The sequence below is a fragment of the Oreochromis niloticus genome, linkage group LG3 (genome assembly GCF_001858045.2).
Source record: "Oreochromis niloticus isolate F11D_XX linkage group LG3, O_niloticus_UMD_NMBU, whole genome shotgun sequence".
Taxonomy (NCBI): domain Eukaryota; kingdom Metazoa; phylum Chordata; class Actinopteri; order Cichliformes; family Cichlidae; genus Oreochromis; species Oreochromis niloticus.
Genome location: NC_031967.2, coordinates 58,759,649 through 58,781,493, shown reverse-complemented (window position 1 = coordinate 58,781,493; position 21,845 = coordinate 58,759,649). Strand labels below are relative to the sequence as shown.

At 41.6% G+C, this 21,845-nt stretch overlaps 1 protein-coding gene and 1 long non-coding RNA gene across 2 annotated transcripts in view; both read left to right on the top strand.

Annotated features, from left to right (window-relative positions):
• LOC102080179 (muscle M-line assembly protein unc-89) overlaps nucleotides 1-21,845 on the top strand; it is a 156,244-nt gene that overhangs the window by 19,007 nt on the left and 115,392 nt on the right. The gene's annotated exons all lie outside the window — the stretch shown is intronic.
• On the top strand, nucleotides 91-3,257 carry LOC109202372 (uncharacterized). Its single transcript, XR_002062298.2, has 3 exons — nucleotides 91-208; nucleotides 1,389-1,437; nucleotides 3,227-3,257. It is a non-coding gene; the product is annotated as an uncharacterized LOC109202372 (long non-coding RNA).

Sequence of the window (21,845 nt, the reverse complement as noted above, 5' to 3'; positions counted from 1 at the left end):
CTTCAGGACGTCACAGCGGAGTGGAAACATGAAGACAAGAAAGTTCCACAAGGACGAGCAGAGATGAAGAAAGACCCACTGACAATTGGAGACCTCAGTCTGACCCTGAAAGACCTCCACCTCACTGACAGTGGAGTCTACACCTGCACCGTCTACAACAAGGATGGACACATGCTGCTACAGAAATCAGTGACTCTCAGTGTCAGAGGTGAGAGTAACATCTGTTTGTCCACATTACAAATCCTCAATGAAAAAGATCCAATCAAACAGCCTGTGATGCATCATGGGAATGTGACATATGTAGAATCAGTGCAGGTTTGCTGTATGTGAGTTGAGCTGTACAGTGCAGGAGAGAGAGGGTGGCTCCTGCCTCTGTTTTACAGTCCATGATTGTATAGAAGCTGTTCCAGAGTCAGCTCATGTTCACATATTTATGACGTCTTACACTGGAAAGTCTGCTGTTGATCTCAGTAAATGAACGGGGTTTCCTCATTCCCTGTACACAGACTGGCAGATGTTGATATGAGAAGATGACGTGGTGCTCTGTAGGAAAACAGAACAAGTCCACCATCAGAGCAGACTGTTTTCTCAGTTTGATATGTAGGACTCTATCATAGCAGTAATCAGTCATCTGGCACATACAACCAATGTCAAGTACTTTGTTTCCGTGCTGCCATAAAGTGTCATATTCTATTCTGCTTCTCACCAGAAACGCCAGACACAGGTGTCCAAAAGACAGACACCTCTTACGCACGTAAGCAACTTTCTCACAGAGGTTGGTAAACACATCACAGACTGATTTATGTGACATTAAACTGACATTTTGCAGTCATTTCTTTCAATGAAAAGAAATTTGAATTGAGTAAAATGTGATTGACAAACAGAGTTTTAAAAAGTAAAAGAAAATTTTCATATAACTGATTTAAAAAGTGTAAAATGAATGTTCTTGTCTAAATGTATTAATTCAATCTCACTGAAGATCACATAAACTAAATGAAACATGGAGTGAATTATAATCAATACTCACTGAATGTTTAAATGTGATGCAGTTTCTGTTACAGGAAAGAAGGAAATTTAATAAAATAATTTTATAGTTTAAATTTTAAATTCTATTTTTAATCATCGGTGTAGAAGAAGTCAGAGAGAGAAAGAAGGTGTGGGTGTTGAAGGCATCCAACAGGAGAGGGGGGAGAAAGGGTGGGCAGGTATGGAAGTAAGGTGTAGAAGATATTGGGGGTTCCTTCCTTTTAACTTCTGTGAAAGGAGCAGGTCAGCAGGTTGGATCTAAGAGTTCATGTTGAAGATACCAGCAGAGACGGATGAACAATCACACTTATTGATATCTGTCTGTCTCTCTTGACAATCCATTTTTCATCTCAATCTCTCAGAAAACAACGACAGATCCAGATTTCCAACAGGGAGACACGTCTGACACAGGTCAGTAAACACATCATAATCCCATTCAGAGTCCTGTGCTGTTTGCAGGAGTTAGGCAAATACTGCTCGCATAAACCAAAAAGAGTCGTCCTGTCAGAATTACATGTTATTAAGATACCAAGTTAGAAACACCAAAACATGTGTGTGACCACAGCACACGAGGCAACTGTCCTGACCTGAACTCAGTGGATCCTAATTTCACACCGATAGATGACCTTTAGACTTTTATACAGTTTGATTTATCGCACAACACCAGAGGCCCTGAACGCATCGTGCGACTAATTTAGATCCAACAGACAGAAAATATCAGGCCAAAACTAAAACTAGTAATCAATCATCTCGCATAAACAACCAGTGAAAAGTACCTGAATTCCTCCAAACAAACTGTTTGTCTTCACACATCATATGGTCCTCTGCTATTCAGAAGAAACAACGAAAACAAATGTCCCACAGGAAGAACAGTTTGACACAGGTCAGTGAACGCCTCATAAATGGTGGTAAATGATTCACAGTGGTCAGTTTCTCCATCAGTCTGATCTATAGCTGACATGTGCATTGCTCTGGAAAAGTTGTTGGCACATTACAAGAGAAATGCACACATTGTACTGTGTACCATCAAAGAAGGAAGGAACAGATTTGGTCCTCCATGTTTGTAGTTCCCTATTAAAGAGCTGCTGGTTATACAGCAGCTGATTGGATGATCTGTCTGTCTGAACATAACATTTTCAACTCTACATCTCAGAAATCAAGCAATGGAAAGACCTTGGCTTCCTCTAATCTTTTTGTCAAACTCGGAGTGAACAAAAGCAGGAAAACAGTAAAAGGTGCAAACTGTGAAAGTGTAGTTTATTTCATGAATACAAACATTTTTACAGTCCACAGAGCAAAGTAGCATAATGATAAATGGATACTACAACATAACATGGGCTGTGAGAAGTAAAACTCATCGTCTTACAAGTTGTTATAGTCTATAAACTTAGAATAAACCAATAGAAGTCATAAACCAGAAGAGCAGAGACATTTTTGAAGAAAATGGATGTTAACAAAGCAGGTGACGGCAAGCTGCACACACAGGCACCGTCTTGGATTGAGAAAAACTTTAAGCTGATTCTTCCTCAACTTAAATAAACCCTTGATATTAGAGTTTAGTGTTTAAGGCATCTATTAAAAACAGTCAGTGATGGAGCTGCTTCCTCTCAGTCATTTCAACATCCTCTCTCCTTCCTTTGAGCGTGATTATCATGACACCGTGATCAACAGTATCAAAAGCAGAGGTGGGATCCAACATAACCAGAATGGTGTCCTCTCCAGAGTCTGCTGCCATCAAAGTGTCACTAGACACTCACCACACTCCAGAGAGGGAATCCAGTGAAGATCTTTACAAAGGGAACAGACAGAAGACGGGAAGAGCAAAACTAAAAGCCATCTTGGTTCAACAAACAATCCAGCCATATGTGACAGCCAGCCACTACCTTTAAAAGTGGCTGCTGATGAGATCATTAGTGAGATTGATTCATATACAAACACAGTGACAGACAGCTGCTTTGTCCCTGCAGTCTCTGCTTTTCTCTGGAATATTGTCCTCATGTCCAGGGATGCTGCAGTCTCTGCACGATGATCAGGTGTAGCCCACCTGAGGGCTGAGTGGGATTACACATAACATGAATCAAAGCTTTGCCCACTCCTCTGTGTGAAACTGGAACATGTGATGTTACATGTGTGTCATTATGAGACCAGCCTGGATCCATCTGATGCTCTCTCTCTGACTCTCCTCTGTCTGCTCCTCCAGGATGGGGGAATACTGTTACTGGATGGGTGAGCCAAAAAGGTGGCCAGGCTGTGGCTCAAAGTGGACGAAATGGAACTGGAGTATGAAGAACAGACCCTCTGTTAGCTTGTTGTGGTTCATACACTGTAAAGTATGTGATGTAACTATGATACCATAAACATGAAGATGCAGCTTTGCTTTGACCTTCCTCTGCTAACAGCTGAACAACCTCAGCCAGCTGTTTCTCTAACATTAGAAGCTCATAATGATGATGATCCAGAGTGTGTTGTTCCCGGTGCTGCTGTGCTGTTTCCTTGTGTTCTGATGGATCTCCATCTATAGCCGTGTGCTGAAGCCTGAGTGTGTTATCCATATCAGTGTGACATGAACTGTAATCTGAATGTATTGTAAAGGTTCATTAGAACAAACTTACTGCATGTTTATATTTATTTATTCATTGAATATAGAAGTGTTGAACTGTGAGGTAAAAGGAAAACTTTAACATTGATTCCTTCTCTGTGTAAAGCTGGTATCATGCGTTGTCTTCATGTAAAGTTTTAATATCAGATATACTCAACTGTATGTGTTATTCTATGTATTCTGTAACCATTACGATAGATGACATGTTTCTATAAATGACTCTGTGATTGTTGCTGTTGTGATGTTTTGTTTTTTGATCCTCTGCAAACACAAAGACCACCTGTTTGTGTAAATCAGTGTTTCCCATGAAACAAACTTGTAAATTCTGTATTTTAATCTCTTCCACTGGAGTTCTTTGTGGACATAACATGAACCTGATACCAAGAATGTAGTTTGGATCATTCAGCATCATTAATGTTGAGGCAGCCAGGAAGTGTGAATAATGAATTGTACATTGTTGGATCAATAAAAACAGTGTTTACATTCAAAAACATCCACCTTCAGAAACTCTGTTCATTCACACTCTCAGTACTTGGTTTGGGCTCCAGTACCATGAATTACTGCATCAGCTCCTGCTGAGGAGTCACTGAGGCTCAGGTTGGTCTGACTGTGACCTTCAGCTCATCCAGAGTTTCTCATCTTCATCTTAATAATAACAGATTCTCCGAGGGGTTCAGGTCAGGAGAGCTGGCTGACCAATCAAACACAGTAATAAGCTTTTGGTTTAGTGTGTCTATGACCAGCTCCTGAGTCCTGCTGGGAAAGGAAACCAGCATCTCCATGAAGCTTGTGAAGAGAACGAAGTATGAAGAGCTCTGAGGTCTCCTGGTAGATGCTGTGTGGACTCTGGAACTGTAAAGTCACACCAACAGTCTCTGCAGTGTCACAGTTAGATAGGAAAAACTGTTTTTTACAAATTAAACACATCACGTATGTGGTGTGTTTATGGAAAACAGTTGCTAATATTATTGTCAGCATGGATGACATTAAATCAGTCTAAAAGTCCTGTCTTGCAGGTCTTTTCACTTTCATGGATTCAATCTGGTTTGGTTTCAAATTTTTTACCAAAATAAAAGTAGAAAATTGAATTTAGATCCATTGTGTATGTTCCAGGAGTGTGAAAGTCAATGCAATAACTGTACAAAGGAAGTCAAAAGAAGGCAGCTAAGGTTATGAACTGCTGCTATGTATGTATAAGTGTATGTAAACCTCTGTATGTACAAACTGTATGCCACACTGTACAACACTGTCCTTTATTTCACGCCTGTTCACTGTACTGTTACAATTACAGTTAGTCTAAAAAGTAAGAAAACCTGTCTTTGGTTGGTTGGTTTCCTTTTTGTATCAGTATTTCTTGGCTAAATGTGCTACACTTTTAGAAACTCTGTTTATTTCCTTTTCCATGGTTTGTCTAATCCACACAAAGTCACAAGTGTGCATGCAGGCTCAAATATATACATCCACCCCTCCTTATGTAACCCGTTTGTGTGTTATGTCTGTCGATGCGTTGTGTTCTGGCGTATGAATAAGAGGCAGGAGACGACACTGGATCTCTGGGCTGTTTACTGTAAATCGCAGCAACATCTGCTACACATCGACATACAGAGCTGTGATCTGTCTGTGTTGCACACCTGCTGGGACACCTCTCCTCCAACCATGCTGAGTGGAGTTGTGTCCTGCAGCTTTATTTATTTGTTTTAAAATATCAACTTAAGCTCTCAAAAAACAGCAAAAACACAAAATAAATAATATTATCACTGAAAAATCATCAAAAACAACTTATAAGAACAATAAACAAAACAATTCAAAACCAATTAAACAATCAGACAAACAAATACAACTTAATAACCAGGGTCCAGCATTTTGGTGCTTATAATTTAAACTTAAACTCAAATCCAATTATATTAATGAATTGTCATTTTCCATTTAACAGGTAATATAACACTACATCACAAAAGCAATTATTGAAAAACTACATCTCAGGAGCATAAAAAATATCACCACACCTGCAAAATATGGAAACACAAAGCTGTGACCTGTGTGTGCTGCGCTCTTGCTAGAGTACCTCTCCTGACAAGAGAACAGCCATCAACAAAATACCGCAGTGATTTCTTTCACCTGCTGCTAGCGACCAGGCTCACTTAGCATGCCAGTACTACAGCTGCATCCTCGGGCTAAAACTCATTAAAAACTTCACATAGACAGGAGATTACATGAAATATTTAATTTAAAAAAAGGGTGTTTTGGTCAAATTCAAAACCATTTAATACATATGTTACACTTACATTTGGTTAACTGACCACTTTTCATGGCATAATTGGTAAAATTTACAATTATATTTAACTGAATTTGGTAAGCAGAAGAAAATGGATGAATGGAATAACAAGAATGAGAGACATTCAATTCAATTTCTGAATAGTTGAATAAAAATGAGAAATATATCTATAATTCCAGAGGCCATCACAATCAACAGAATGACATCTAATAAACATCAGTCTATCTTCGTCTGCTGATCCAGTTCAGGTCATGGAAGAGTGAGAGGCAGGGTACATTCTGGACAGATCACCAGGCCTTTGTAGGACTAACACAGAGAGACAGACAAACATGCACACTCACATTCACACCTGTGCTAAATTTAGATTCAGTTAACCCAACCTCAGTAACTGCATGTTTTTGGACTGTGGGGAGGAAGCCGGAGTACCTGGGGAGAACCTCAGAGACACGGGGAGAACATGCAAACTCCACACAGAAAAAGCAGCCTGGATTCAAACCCAGGTCCTCCTCTTGCTCTGTGCCTCAACATTTAACTAAACACTTCCAGGAGATTCTGGAGAGGAGCCTTGAAAAGGGTTTGTCTACAGACTGAGGAATAGTGCCACCTTCTGTTCTAACACAATATATATCTGCAGACCATCTATAAAAATGCTATCAAAATCCAATGAATGTGAGCAGCAACATGTTGTACAACGACTGCTCATTAGTCACCTGATTGTTTCCCCAAATGAACCAATGAACAAACTGTGAAACATATTTAGACATATTTCAGAGGAATTGTGCTCAGCTACATTTAAAATAAGATATGATTAAAAATATGGTTGTCTGTCCCTGTGTGTTGGCCCTGCGACAGACTGGCGACCTGTCCAGGGTGTACCCCGCCTCTCGCCCTATGACAGCTGGGATAGGCTCCAGCGCCCCCTGCGACCCTGAAAAGGATAAGTGGAAGCGAATGGATGGATGGATGGATGGATACATTTAAAATATCTTCTAACTATCTGCTTCAATAACAGGATGATTTCCACACTCTCTGAGCCTTTAAAGCATTTATAGATTAAGAATAGAATAGAATAGTCCTTTAATTGTCCCACAAGGTTAAATTTGGTTGTATCAGCAGCAAAAACACACATATACAAACAGAACAGAAACAATATTTTTACATATTTACATCGTGGACAATAGTTACCAAAGCAGAGCACTGTACAGTTATTAAAATTAGAATACAGATAAGTTGCAAACCCAGGTTGTAGTGTGCAAACAGAGTAGGATACTGAACAATGTTTGAATAGTTAAGAATATTTAGAGTAATTAGAAACGTGCAGATTGTTGTACCTGTGCATTAAAAAGTAGACATGTAGACATTAAAGTGAAAGGTCAGCTGAACCTCAGGACTGAAGGCCTCTTTGATTTTCATCAGTAAACTAAACAGACACAACACCATGAAATGCATGAGCTTAGAGTACTTTTGATCTTTTTTTCTTCAGTTTCATGTCTCGATGGCATGCTTTCCATTTACATTTTCCCAATTTTTCAGTTTATTCTTCTGAATCCACTTTATCAGTGTTGTCGTTTTAACTGAACTGGTTCTTATTTAGTGCTTTTCTACTCTACCTGAGTACTGAGGGTTGTAAAAGTCAGTGTTTTGTTCCCAATATGCTGATAGTGGTAGAGTGGTCCTGTGAAATGGAAAAATGTGATGAAAGCTGAAAAGGCTCAGAGCCAAAAAGAAAGCCAGACAGATCCTTTGGAACAGATGCAAGTCGGTGGCAGTAGTGGTGAGTATTCTTCTTTGTTTATTTGTACATTGTATTTAAAGGCAGTAAATATTTTATAAAAATAATAATACAACATGATAAAGGGAGCCTGAAGCCAAAACAGACTTATGAAGACAACAATGGTGACCTAAGCACAAAAAATAGATTCAAAAAGAGAAATAAAGAACAATTACACAGCAGATACACTGACAAACAACTAAAGCCTTTACACAAGTGTGTCGTAAAAAAAACATACTGAAAGTCAGAATTTTCTGGATTTATAGGGTGACGTATGTTAACATGTGAAGGTTATGAGTTAGTGAACTTTTAAAAGAAATGAAGTAGTTATAAAGCAATGATGAGCTGGTCCTGATGTTTTCAATAAAAAAAGAAAAGAGATGGTTTTAGGTGTGTGTGTGTGTGTGTGTGTGTGTGTGTGTGTGCTCGTGCGCGCACTCTCATTAGTGTTTTTACTAAACATAGATGACCAACAGTCCTGCTCCTGGCCCCACCATGACTCATCTGTGAAAAGTGAAACTGAAAGAAAAGAGGTGTTTGCCGCAGTCTCTGCTGAGTCACTTTTGTTCTGTCTCTGCTTCATGTGTCTGCAGTCTGGCTGAGGATCAGATTCAACGGGACTTTGACTGCAGGATGAAGATGCTGCTGCTGCTCTTACTTGGTAAGAAAGCTGCTCTGATTCTGTACAGGTTAACAGATGTTTCTGTGAGAGTTGTGTGCAGCCATCTGTACTTTGGGTGAGGATCAGCATTTATACCACTTTTTTGTTAAGATGACGGTGTTACTGATGCTGATATTACTGCTCTACTTACTCGTTAAAGCTGCTCTTATTTCTCACACATTCAAAGCTTTCCATCTTTTTCTTTTTTCCCCTTTTGTTTCTGTCTTGTTTCGGTCTTTTTCAGTCGATATGTAGCAGGAGGTGACTGATTTATGTTTATTCCTCACGACTGCCACTCCTTGATGTGCTTGTAGGCACATTTATCATGAACATAAATATTTCATTTTTAATTTAATGCACAGGCCACATGCTTTATGAACAAATTTGTGTACTTAATAAATGATTTCTAAATAACAAATGACATCATGTACAAAGGAGTTATCGTAGAAGCTGTTAACCTTACAGGCAACACAAAAAACAGAATGTAGTGATTTGCAGCTCACATATCTTATTCATAAAAGAACATAGAGAACATGTCAAATGTTTAAATTGAAAAATATAATGGCAGCAGCACGGGTCAGAAAATTTGGGGCAGGGCAACAAAAGGCTGGAAAAGAAAGTGGTATTAAAACGATACAGTTACAGTTGTAACAGGTCAGTTGTAAAAAGGCGGAGCTTTACAGAAGTAAAGATGGGCAGAGGCTGGTGTGGTTGTTAGGACTCATCATCAACAGTTTATTATGTCATCAAAAGATTCTGACAATCTGGAGAAATCTCTGTTTGCAAAGGACGAGACTGAAAATCAATAGTTTATGTCCATGGTGTCTGGGCCCTGAGGCAGCACTCTAGAGAAACAGACATGGTTGTGTGATGAAAATCATTGTATGGGCTCTGGAAAAGCTCAGTCATGCAGAACCTATTTGTTAACATAATTAGGAAACGCACTTAAATTGGACTAAAGCAAAGTGGAAAACTGTTCTGAGGTCAGAAGGTGAGGCCTGTATTACCTGTGTCGCCATTCTGTGACCATCAGCCATTACAAAATCAAAGTACTCATCTGCCTCATGTTTCTCCTCCTCAGTTTCCCAGCATGCCTCAGCAGTGGAGGTTTATGAGGGGGTGGAGTCTGTCCTGCTGCCCTGTCAGGTACCAGCTGAAGTTGTCAGTGACGCCACAGCAGCAGTGTGGGACCGTGACGAGCTCAAGGACCCAACAGTCCACGTGCGTCTGAGGAATGGTGATGAGTTTAAAGATCAAAACGATCGTTACACCAACCGAACATCAATGAGAGCTGACGCTCTGCAGACTGGAAACCTCAGCTTCACTCTGAGGAACCCGACATTCTCTGACAGTGGAACCTACACCTGCACCGTCCGCAAATATGGACGAGATCAGAGCAAGACTTATGTAGACCTCAGGGTCACAGGTCAGTGCTTTGGATAAAGGTCGGAAGTCAAAGAAGAAGTGAACTCTGATGTGAATTTTTAAAATGTGTTAAATGATGTTTGTTTGTGTTGATTACAGAACATCCTCCTCCTCCTCCTGCAGTCTGGCCCATATTTCTCTCAGCTGTCCTGGTTCCTGTGGTTGTCCTGGCTGCTGCCTTTGGTGTCTTCATATATTATAGATATAAAATGTTGAAGGAGAGAAAAGGTGAGTGATTATCAGAATCCTTTATTGTTATTAAACATCAGATGTTTGAGTCTGTTTGCATATTATTAATATTAATATCCAAACTGAAACTTAATGTGGTAACCATGGTAACCCTGGTAATCTTTTAGTCAACTATAAGGGATGCTTCAATTCTTCTGATGGTAAGGGAAACAGAATGAACTGAAGCTCTTACTGAAATATGTTTCATGTATTTAACAACATATTCACGACTTTCTCAACAGCTGACCAGGTTAAAATTAGCTTTGGCTAATTTAATTTCTTCAAACTCAAATATGACAGACTGATAAAATCAGATTGACAAACAGTCTCTTTCTTTTATCCTGAACTCGTTTTCCTTCCTCTGTCCTAAACTTTCACGCTCAGTTCATCCATAAACGTTTGCATACAGAATTATTAAAGCACCAACAAACAGACTCATCATGATGCTCATCAGATGCTCCAACATGGAAATGATCCAATAATCAACCTGATTGATGAGCTGCTGGAGAGGCTCCGCCTGAAGAAGACTCTTTATAATAACCATCAGTGATAAACAGTAACCAGCTAGTTACCTGAACTTTAGTAAGTACATATTGTACTGTTACCAATGGAATTTGTCGCAGTTAGCCAGACAAACCGTGTGGAATTATTAATGGACCCAAGATGTGGCACAACTGAGGTGAGGAAGCTTTATTTGTGGAGTGTGCACATACAACAAAGGCAAGGGTGGCAAAAACAGAACAGAGAAAACCTAAACTGGCAAAACTAAGCAAAAACAAACCTGAAAAAGGAGAAGCAGGAAGACATGGGAAATGATGCAGAATGACAGATGGCGATTACATAGACGAACCAGCAACTAACAGAGGCACACACAAGGCTTAAATACACAGAGGGATAAGGAGGGAATGAGACACAGAAGGAGGGCACAGCTGGGAGTAATCAGACATGACAGGACAGGGGAAACGTAAAGTGAACACACTGAGATCAGACACGGACCTTCAAAGTAAAACAGGAAACACACACACGCAAAGACACAGACTCAGAGACGCAGGCTTAACAGAGAGACCTGACTACACTAGAGGGGATACACAGGCAGGGATGAGCCAAAACAGAGGGAGCACAGACTAAACACTGGGAAACCAAAACACAAACAGTCATAATTCATAATAGGATTAAAAATAAGAGTACAAAAACCAAAAAACACTGGGTCACTGACCCAGAACTGTGACAGAATAATAATAAGTCATGTTTTATGCTTTGTTATACATCAGTGATCATTAGTGATTAGCAGCCAGTGAAAGTGAAAGTACGAGAGTTCAAAGAGACTCAGGGATTCACTACACCACCTCCATCCACAGCCTGCTTACTTGTGCTGTATAACAACAATTACAAACATTAGAGATGTTTACAAAGACATTTTTAAACTCTTTGGACTAAAGGTCACATTTGTGATGGACCGACATAAAATCTGTTCCCAGAGCTTCACATATAAATTCTTTCACAGGCTGTTAAAAGCTACAGGAGACTCAAAGGAGCTGTTGTTTTACAATCTGCTCTATCTCTATGAATAAAAACTATTCCTTTATAATAAATGCTGCAAAGAACCGTTTCAAAGTAAATGGCCTGTATTTGTATAGTGCTTTAATAGTCCCTAAGGACCCCAAAGCGCTTTGCACATTCGGTCATCCACCCATTGGTGATGCTACATTGTAGCCACAGCCACCCTGGGGCGCACTGACAGAGGTGAGGCTGCCGGACACTGGGCTCTCTGACCACCACCAGTAGGCAACGGGTGAATTGTCTTGCCCAAGGACACAATGACCGAGACTGTCCGAGCCGGGGCTCGAACCGGCAACCTTCCGATTACAAGGCGAACTCCCAACTCTTGAGCCACGATCACCCCAGCAACATTTTTTTTAAATTAACCAGACTAAACATCCTGATGTAATGATTGTTAAAATAGTTGGCTCAGTGAAATCTTTTTATAATTTTCTAATGAAAAGCATCAGATTCAGTTAAGGACTATGAAAGCAAACCTCTGTGATACGAAACTCTTTGAGTACACAAAGACCTCAGAAATGTTATTTATTGATTTATTTGTAGTAATTAACAGAGCTCTGGGAAATATCTGATACTTGTGGCCTTTGTAATCACAGCTCTTCTGCCTCTGGACATAATCAAGTGGAAGTGAGATACAGAAACATGATGAAAAGCTACTTTGATAATGGAGCAGACACACAAAAATGAATAAAAAACGACAGAGAACTAGACACTGATGCTAACACAGGAGTGATAGCAGAGGGGAGGATCAACCTCACTCATGTCTGTCTTCATTTTCTGTTCTCAGATTACCCTTTGGAGATGGTGGAGGTGGCACAGGAAGAGAAGTCTGTCCTGCTGCCCTTTAAAATCGATGAAGAAGATGATCTTCCTCAGGACGTCAAAGTGGAGTGGAAACACCAAAACATGACGGTCCATGAGTATCAGAACAATGAACACCGCTATCGCTTACAGGACCAGGATCAAAGAGACCGCACAGAGATGAATGAAGATCCTCTGAGAAATAAAGACTTCAGTCTGACTCTGAAAGACCCCCAACTTAGTGACCATGGTGGCTACACCTGCACCGTCTACAACAAGGGTGGATACATCCTGTTACACAAAGTAGTCTCACTAAATGTCACAGGTGAGAAAAGCAGCTGTTTGTGCAGCCTCTCACATCAACACACCAGCAGTTCAGCTCCAAGTCAGAGAAACACTGAGGACAGGAGTGAAGAGCTGCTGGTTACACAGCAGAGGACATGATGGAGGATCAACCTCACTGATGTCTGTCTGTTTCATGTTCTGCTGTCAGTTTTCCAGGCAGAGATGGTGGAGGTGACAGATGGGGAGGAGTCAGTCCTTCTGCCCTTTAAAACCACAGCTGACCTTAAGGACGTCACAGTGCAGTGGACACACAAGAACATGAAGGTATGTGGGTATCCAAGCTGGAGAGAACGACCAGACATGCAGGAACAGGCTTATGGAGGTAGCACACAGATGAATAAAGACCCACTGACAACTGGAGACTTCAGTCTGACCCTGAAAGACCTCCACCTGACTGACAGTGGAGTCTACACCTGCACCGTCTACAGCAAGGATGGACACATGCTGCTACAGAAAGTAGTGACTCTCAGTGTCAGAGGTGAGTGTAACATCTGTTTGCAGAAAGTGTTTAGTGTGTCCACTGACACGGAGAATCCTCACAGAAAAACAGTTAAAGTTTTTTTTATCCAATAAGATAATGTTTTCTTACTTCAGTTATTTATTTATTCACTGGTACAAACTGAGATGATCAAACACTGTCAGTAAAACCTGCCATAAACGTTGTCATAACACAAAGTCAGTCTGATATCAGTCTGCAACTGATCAGAGTCAAGTTGGCAATGACATTCAGTCTGTTTGTGATAATACAGCAGTTAACTGTGATAAAGTCTCAGAATCACATATCTGTTGTTGTCTGCATAGACAACAATTCACATTTAACACAAACTCAACACACACAAGCTCTGGACGTCAGTTTAGTCACCACAAGTGCAGAATGTAAAGATAAAATCTATAAAGTCATCAGGAAGATTTTTATTTTATGTATTTATTTGTAGATGTAAAGAGGCTGCTGTCTTGTTTATTTTCTATTTGTCACTGAGCCGTTACTTTGCTCTGAATTATGATGTAGCTTTGTCAAGCTCAATGTGTCCAGCTGAGTTGGTTTAAAGCAGGTTTTCTCAGTTAATGTTATTTCAGGATGGTGGTGTATGAGATAAGCTCTCTTGTTTATAGTATTCACAGAGTATTTTGGTTCATAAAATACTAATATTTTGTGTTCTGTATTGATGCAAATTATTGGTATTATATTATATTGAGTTTTCCCCACCCCTATAAGGATGATTGCGTCCTAAGGTTGAAGGGGCAGTATATCATAAACAATTAAGTTTCATCAAACGATAGTAACCCCTCTGTGAATCTCTATCTAATTATGATAGAGGGCTGTGGACTTTTGTCCCTGGGTAGGGGCTCCCATAGCAAATTGGTCCTGAGTGGGGGACCAGAGAAAGAGCGATCCAAAAATCACTATGAGTGAAAAATCTAGGGAACAGTTTAAACTGCCCAGGATGATGCTGCACCCTGAAGCCAATCTTTGGAAGGCTGCCTGTGGGTGAGTGCCTAGTTTGGTGGGCCCCTGCACCATCGGGTTGGGAAACAGATCCTGACTATGAACATTTTTCTATATCTTTAACAACCCTCTTACAGGTGAAATGATAAAATCAAGGAAAATTTTACTTGTGTTTTTTTTTCCTCTCACACTAACACAGAATAATAGGAATAATTTAAAATCATTATTCTCACATACAAATTCATGAACAATGAGCCCCTGTGTTATCTTAAAGATCTCATAGTTATGTTATCCTAACAGAGCGTGTTACTCTCATACTGAATGCTTATTTGTGGTTCATAGAGTTCTTAAAGTAGAACGGGAGACTTTGGACCATCTTCTATGGAACCAGGATTCAGAAGACACACATTGTCTCTACTTTTAAGAGTCGTTAAAATTTCCTTTTTTGTCAAAATTAATACTTAGGGCTGTGAGTTGTGAGTATGATTCATGCAGTGCAGCAGAGAGATGGTGGCTTCTGCTGCCTCTGTCACGGTCCGCAGTGGCTGACCGTGTGGAGAGTGTTTGGAGGACCCAGGTGCCGACACAGATGAGCAGACAAAATTAACTTTAAACAGAGGTGAGCCTTTATTTGAGGCTGGAGTACATGAACTAAACTAAACGAGAGCTGAACAGGGACAGCAACTAAGGAGGAACCTAAACTGGGAAGAAACTAAGAACAGTGAGACTATAAGCAAGACTGTGCCAGAACATGAAGGAACTATGAAATATAAGAATAAGCAACATGAGTCATGACCTGCACAGAGACTTGAAACCTGACATGACAATAGGGCGTGGAACACAGACGACGCAACACAGACTGAACCAAACACAGAGACTAAATACACATAATGTAATGTAATTGCAAGGAGGTATTTCTGTAGTCTATTGATTACTAGATAGTGGAAAAGGGGTGGGGTTAAATAAGCTTATGCTTCTTCCAGGTTTTCCCTGGTGCAGGTGTGCTGCAGCGGTCAGTGGAAGAATCCGCGAGTTTCTCTGTGAATTTCCCATTACGTCGTAGCGCACTCGGTGCTTGCTCGGAAGTTTAGGGGTTTTTTTCGCTGTAAAAAGAAGTTTTCTTCCCACGCACAACGGACACTAATGTTTTTGTCACTTTTTATGGAATCAAACTCAAAGTAAGGTCAGTACTTACACGCTTTAAACGCTGCATGCTCATACTCTCTCCCGCACTCGATATATTATCCATTGTTGATATTGTCTAAAGGCGAAGAAAGACGCCCAACGGATTTACTTTACCAAATGGACCATCCCAGCCTTGCCGTAATGGTCTATTTGATTCACCTTTAATTGTTTATTTTATTTTCATTTGTTGTATGCGGGACAGACTTTACTGGGGGGAAGAAAGGGGAGAAGGAAGGAGGGAAAGAAAGACAACGGGGAAGAGGGACGGGGAAAAAGGGCAAAAAACAAAAACCAACAGAATAAGCAGACAAAAAAATACATATTGACCACCTGGATCACCTGTTGAGAAAGAAAAAAGAAAACAAGCAGAAGAAAACAAGAGTAATAGAATAAACAACATCACAATGATATATGGGAATATGGCAGTAAATACTAAATGTTAAACATTATTGTGCAGCACGTAAGATCGACAGCGCACAGTGTGCTTTGAGGTAGGAGCCAAAAAGGGTGTAGTTTGTGTGTGTGATCACCCGTGTGTACACCTGTGAGGATGAGCGCACTTGATTTTTTAAAAGGTTCCTTCATGTAATGATCTGCTAGAGGGTGTGGGGGGCCACTGCCCCGTCCTCCAGGGCATGAAGCAGGTGTGGAGGAGATCAAAACTCCAGACATCCAGAGGCCCCCAGAACACAAGAGACCAAGGAAGACCAACAGAGGGGCAGCCGCGCCACTATCCCAGAAAGAGCTGAGGAGAGTCCCAGATGAGGGGTCACTCAGCAGCCGCGGAGCAGAAGCCAGGGGGGTTGCAGTGACATGCCCGTGAGCTCCGCCGGCAGCCAGCTGTGCCAGAGTGACCGAGCCCCAGGCCGAGAGGCCGAGGGCACCCCACCTCCGAAGTGGCCCGAGCGAGCCCCAGGCTCCAGGCCCCGATAAGCAGCCGCCAAGGAGTGAGCCGGTGTGTACCTGGGCGCCCAACCCCGGACACAAAGAACCACCAACGCACCAATGTCTGAGGGCGTCCGCCACCAGCAGGGGAAGTGGTGGGGGGAGAAAGGCCTCCAAACCTTGGAGGACCTGAGATGTCCCCAGAGAGGTGGCGTCTGATACCCAACCTGACATATAGACACAGACATACAGGCACACACAGATACAAACATCCATTCCCACCCTCATGCTCTCGATTGCAATTACTCCACACTCAACCAACGTAGAGACAGACATAAAGAGACGCTGTACACACAATCACACTCCCCAAGCGTACTCTAAGAACCGGGTCTAGGTACCTTTGTGCCCAGACCCAGGTGGTGTTACCCTTTTCCCTGCGGTGGAGAGAAGCAGACCGCCCCGACTCCGCAGCAGGAGGGAGGCCCCACATTCCAGACCCCAGTCGGACGGCCAACTCCTCCTCCTAGCCCCCCCGCTCCAGCAGGCCGCAGAGAACGGGGGTGTGAGAAGACTCCAAACCTCCCTCCACCCGCTCATATGTAGTGTTGATGTATATGTGTTCTAAGGTGCATTTAAAACCCAGGAGGGCATGGAGCTACCTGCCAGAGCAGCAGGTAAGCGCATAGCCCCTCCTGCTGGCCCTCAATGTCTACGTGTATTTAAAATTGAGAGGTGGGCAACGACGCCAGGGGTGAGGTGTACACCCTGTTGGTAATTTGGATTCCGTGTAGCGTGCCCACCCCCAAGATCCTATATGTATGTGTAATGAGAGTGTGAGTAATGTGAATGTTTAAGTCGTGGGATAAAATTGAGGCAGAGGCAGCCAGAAGGGGACAGAGGGGGGGGATGCCTCCTCTGCACCCTGGTGACACACCCCTACCCCAAGGCCCTGCATGTGTGGGTGATTGTAGTGGAGCGGGAAGAGGGAGGCAGCTGGAGATGGGGAGGGAAGGAAGGGAGGGGCAAGTGACCCCTCCCTGGGGCCAGCTCCCCCGCTGACCCCAGTAGGCACCCCCGCAACCCGCCAGGGAAAGGGGGCCCAGGCCCATCCAGACCGGGGCCCAGTGCAGCAGCGCCGCCCGGCCCCACAGAGCCCGGGACAGTCCACCCGACCCCACCACAGAGAAAACTGCACCCACCCCATCATCCACTCATCTTCCAGACTACACAAGACAATAGACGCCCAGGCCGAGATCTTCCTCCACCTCTCCTGTATCTCCCCTCCTGCAGAGAGAGTTCCTGAAGAAAGGAAAGCTCCTGCAAGATGTGACAACCTCCTCCACCAGTTGAAGAGCCCCCCAGATGGCTCGATGCACCGGTGGCACCCTGCGCCAGGGCTGGGCCCCATACACCCACCCGCCCACAACCCCGGCAACACACCAACCAGGACCCAAACCCCTGAGGCCCGGCCAGGGCCCCAGCCCAGAGACGGAGCGCCCCCAGAACCTCACGCCCGTCCCGGATCCACCCTGGGGCAGCCAGGCTACCAGGTCAGTAACCCACGTCCGTCAGCACAGACCCTCCCCTAGCCCCGCTGCACGCAGCCACGAGGAAACCGTCACCTAAGAGCCGACAGAGCCCCTAATTGGCCATGACCGCTACCCCGGGTTGAGCCCCCAAGGAAGATGCTCCTGGGGAACCCCCGACGCCCTAAGCCTGTCCCTACCCCCACACCAATCACAACAGTGAAGGTGGGACCAAACTATGACCCCCCACCCCCACTAGGTGATGGAGCTGATCAAAGGAGCCCAGAGCAATTGATCTGATGTGGTGGCAGAGGCTGTATCAAGACTAATGTAATGTAATAGATAATTTCTATATTGGTTAGAATTAAGATCATTTTTATTTTTCCAGTTCATGAGGACTGTTTTCTTGGCTATGCATAGGGCAGTGAAAACCATATGGGCTATATTCTTTTCCGTAGTGACATTATCTAAGCTGCCCAACAAACACACTAAAGGGGAAGTTGGAATGTTACATTTCAGACACTTTGATAAGTCTTCACATATCTCGCGCCAAAACTTCTGAACTGGTGGACAGAACCAAAGAGCGTGGATATAATTGTCCGGTGAATTGGTTTGGCAGTGTAAGCAGTTGTCGGTAGACGTAAAGCCCATCTTGAACATCCGATGACCTGTATAGTGCACTCTATGTAGTATTTTGTATTGAATTAATTGAAGACTGGGATTTCTAATTAGATGAAAGGTTTCTAAGCAAATCTGAGACCAGAAGTTTTGGTCTAAGTTAACTGATAAATCCGCTTCCCATTTTGCAATAGGAAGTGATATTGATTCATCTGTTTTAGAAAGCATTCTGTATATTTTGGATAGTAATTTATGGGGTTTTAAGAGCAAGAAATTGAACCACACTTGGTGGTGTTTGTAGTTCAACTTGACCCGGTTTAAATCTCTTTTTTACTATGGATTTAATTTGTTGATATTCTAAAAATCTTTTCTTGTTGATCCCATATTGTGTAACTAGTCTGTCAAATGAAATAAATTCTGTTCCTTCTAGTATATGTTCTAAATATTTGATTCCTTTACCACTCCAATCTGAAAAGTTTATCATATTATTGTTTTGTAATATGTCAGGGTTGTTCCAGATAGGTGTACGTTTGCATGGGATTAATGAAGAATCTGTCAACTTCAGAAACTCCCACCATGCTGTCAGAGAAGAGCTGATGTTGACGCTTTTGAAGCATTCATGTCGTTGGATGTTTGAGCTGATAAATGGTAGATCTGAAATCTCTAGATTATTGCAAAGTGCTTGTTCTACATCTAGCCAAGGTTCATCTAAGAGGGTATGTTTTAGCCATCCTGAGATAAACTGAAGCCTGTTGGCTAAGAAGTAGTGCTGAAAGTTAGGTAGTTCTAATCCTCCTTTATCCTTGGTCTTTTGTAGTGTTTTTAAGCTTATACGTGGGGGTTTATTTTTCCAAAGGAATTTGGACATATATGAATCTAGAGATCTGAACCAATCTTGCGGCGGTTTAGTTGGGATCATTGAGAATAAATAATTTATTTTTGGTAATACCATCATTTTTATAGCGGCAACCCTTCCCATGAGTGATATGGGTAGACATTTCCACCTAGCCAGATCACCTTCTACTTTCTTTAAAAGTGGGATATGGTTTAATTTAGTTAGATCTGCAAGCTTGGGAGAAACATTAATACCTAAATATTTTATATTTCCTGATTGCAGTGGAGTAGAAGAGGAATTATGGAAGGAGCAATTAATCGGAAGGACTGTAGATTTTGACCAGTTAATTGAGTAATCTGATATTCTTGCAAAAGAGTTTATCAGTTCAATCACCCCAGAGATATTGGTTTGTGAATTTTGGAGAAAGAGTAACACATCATCCGCATAAAGGCTGATTTTATGTTCCACGTTCTTGCATTTTATGCCCTTAATTACTGAATTCTGTCTAAATGCTGCTGCTAGTGGTTCGATAAAAATTGCAAACAGTGAAGGGGAGAGTGGGCATCCCTGCCTGGTGCCCCTCAGGAGACAGAAGCTGGAGGATGTCTGGTCATTTGTTCTGACACAAGCTGTTGGGGAATTATATAATATTTTTAACCAGTTGATGAAAGAAGATCCAAAACCAAATTTGTGTAAAGTTGCAAATAGAAATTTCCAGTTAACTCTGTCAAACGCTTTTTCTGCATCTAAAGAAAATATTGTAGTTTCGATGTTTTTACTGTATGAGTAGTCTATCAAATTAAGTAATCTACGTGTATTTGTTGATGAGTGCCTACCTTTTATGAAACCAGTTTGGTCAGGATGAATTAAGAGGGGGGTTATTTTCTCTAGTCTCTTCGAGAGAGCTTTGCAGATTATTTTGAGGTCTACATTTATAAGGGATATTGGACGATAGCTTGAGGGATATACAGGGTCTTTGCCTGGTTTTAGCAGGAGATTAATGTTTGCAGAATTCATATTTGATGGAAGTCTACCATTTTCTTTGATTTCCAACAACGTTCTGTAAAAAACTGGTGCTAGAATGGTCCAGAATTCTTTGTAGAATTCTGCAGGAAAGCCATCTGGGCCTGGAGCCTTATTATTGGGCATACTTGTCAGGGCTTCCTGGAGTTCACCTGGTGTCAGTGGCGAATCCAGTGCCATTGCTTGAGTGTCTAATAATTTTGGAAGAGTTATGTTGTCTAAAAACTGATCAATTTCCTTTTTAGATGGGTTTATTTGTGGTGAATACAACGTTTTATAGAAATCCCTGAAAATGTTGTTTATTTGTTTCGGGTCATATATTGTGTTCCCAGATGAATCTTGAACAGCACATATAGTTGTTTTTTCTTTATTTATTTTTAGCTGGTTTGCTAGAAATTGACCGGATTTATTACTATGTTCATAATTTTGTAAGCGTAGTCTTTGTACTAAGAATTTTGTTTTTTTATCAATTATCTCATTTAATTCTAGTTTTGTTTTGCGTATTTTGTTCAATGTTTCCTGATCTTGGTGGGACGCGTAGGCTTCTTCTAGGGATTTGATGGTTTTTTCTAATTCCTGAATATTTTTGTTTTCTTCTTTCTTTTTATGTGATGAGAAAGAAATTATTTTACCTCTCATCACAGCTTTCCCTGCTTCCCATAGAACAGAAGCTGATGTTCTGGGAGTGTCATTATAGTCTAAATATAGAGTCCATTCTTTTTTAAAGTATTTAATAAAGTCTTCATCTTTAAGCAGTGATGTATTAAATCTCCAGTTTTTACTTGGCGTAGTATTATTCTTGTGCATTAGTGTTAAAGATACAGGAGCATGATCGCTGACAGCTATAGGGTGAATCTCAGTGTCTGAAATGTCACTCAGCAGTGAGCTGCTGACCAAAAAATAATCCAGACGAGAGTAGGAGTGATGAACATGTGAGAAAAAAGTATATTCTTTACTGGTGGGGTGAAGGGAGCGCCATGCATCGCAAAGACCAAAGTCGCTCATATACTGTTTGATTATATTTGTGGACTGCCAATTACGCTGAGTTCCTGCTGTGTTGAGCCTATCCATTTCTGCATTTAGTCCAAGGTTGAGGTCGCCTCCAAGAACAAGTGTGTCATCTAAGTGTTCAGAGAGTGCACTGAAAAAACTGTGAAAGAATGAGGGATCATCAACATTTGGACCATATACACTTACAATACATAGCTTTTTATCAAGTATAGATAGTTTAATGATTAAGAATCTGCCCTCTGGATCTATAACTGTATCGAGTACTGTGAAATTAATATTTTTATGTATTAAAATTGCTACTCCCCTTTGTCTAGAATTATAACAAGCTGAGAACACATTAGGAAACTCAGGTGTTTTAAGTTCATTCGAACCTCTAAGAGGTCTGTGGGTCTCTTGTAAAAGGACAACATCTGCCTGTAGTTTTTTGAGTTGGTTAAATATTTTTAGCCTCTTTTCTCTGGAGCCAGCTCCATTTACATTCCATGAGACGAATCTTAATGCACCCATAGATGTGTTTGTATAACTAGGGGTGTATGCTGTGTGTGTGGCTTAGACAGGTGGAGAGAATACATCACCTGTTCATAAATAAAGAGAAGGACCATTGTTGATCTGCACACAGCTGTT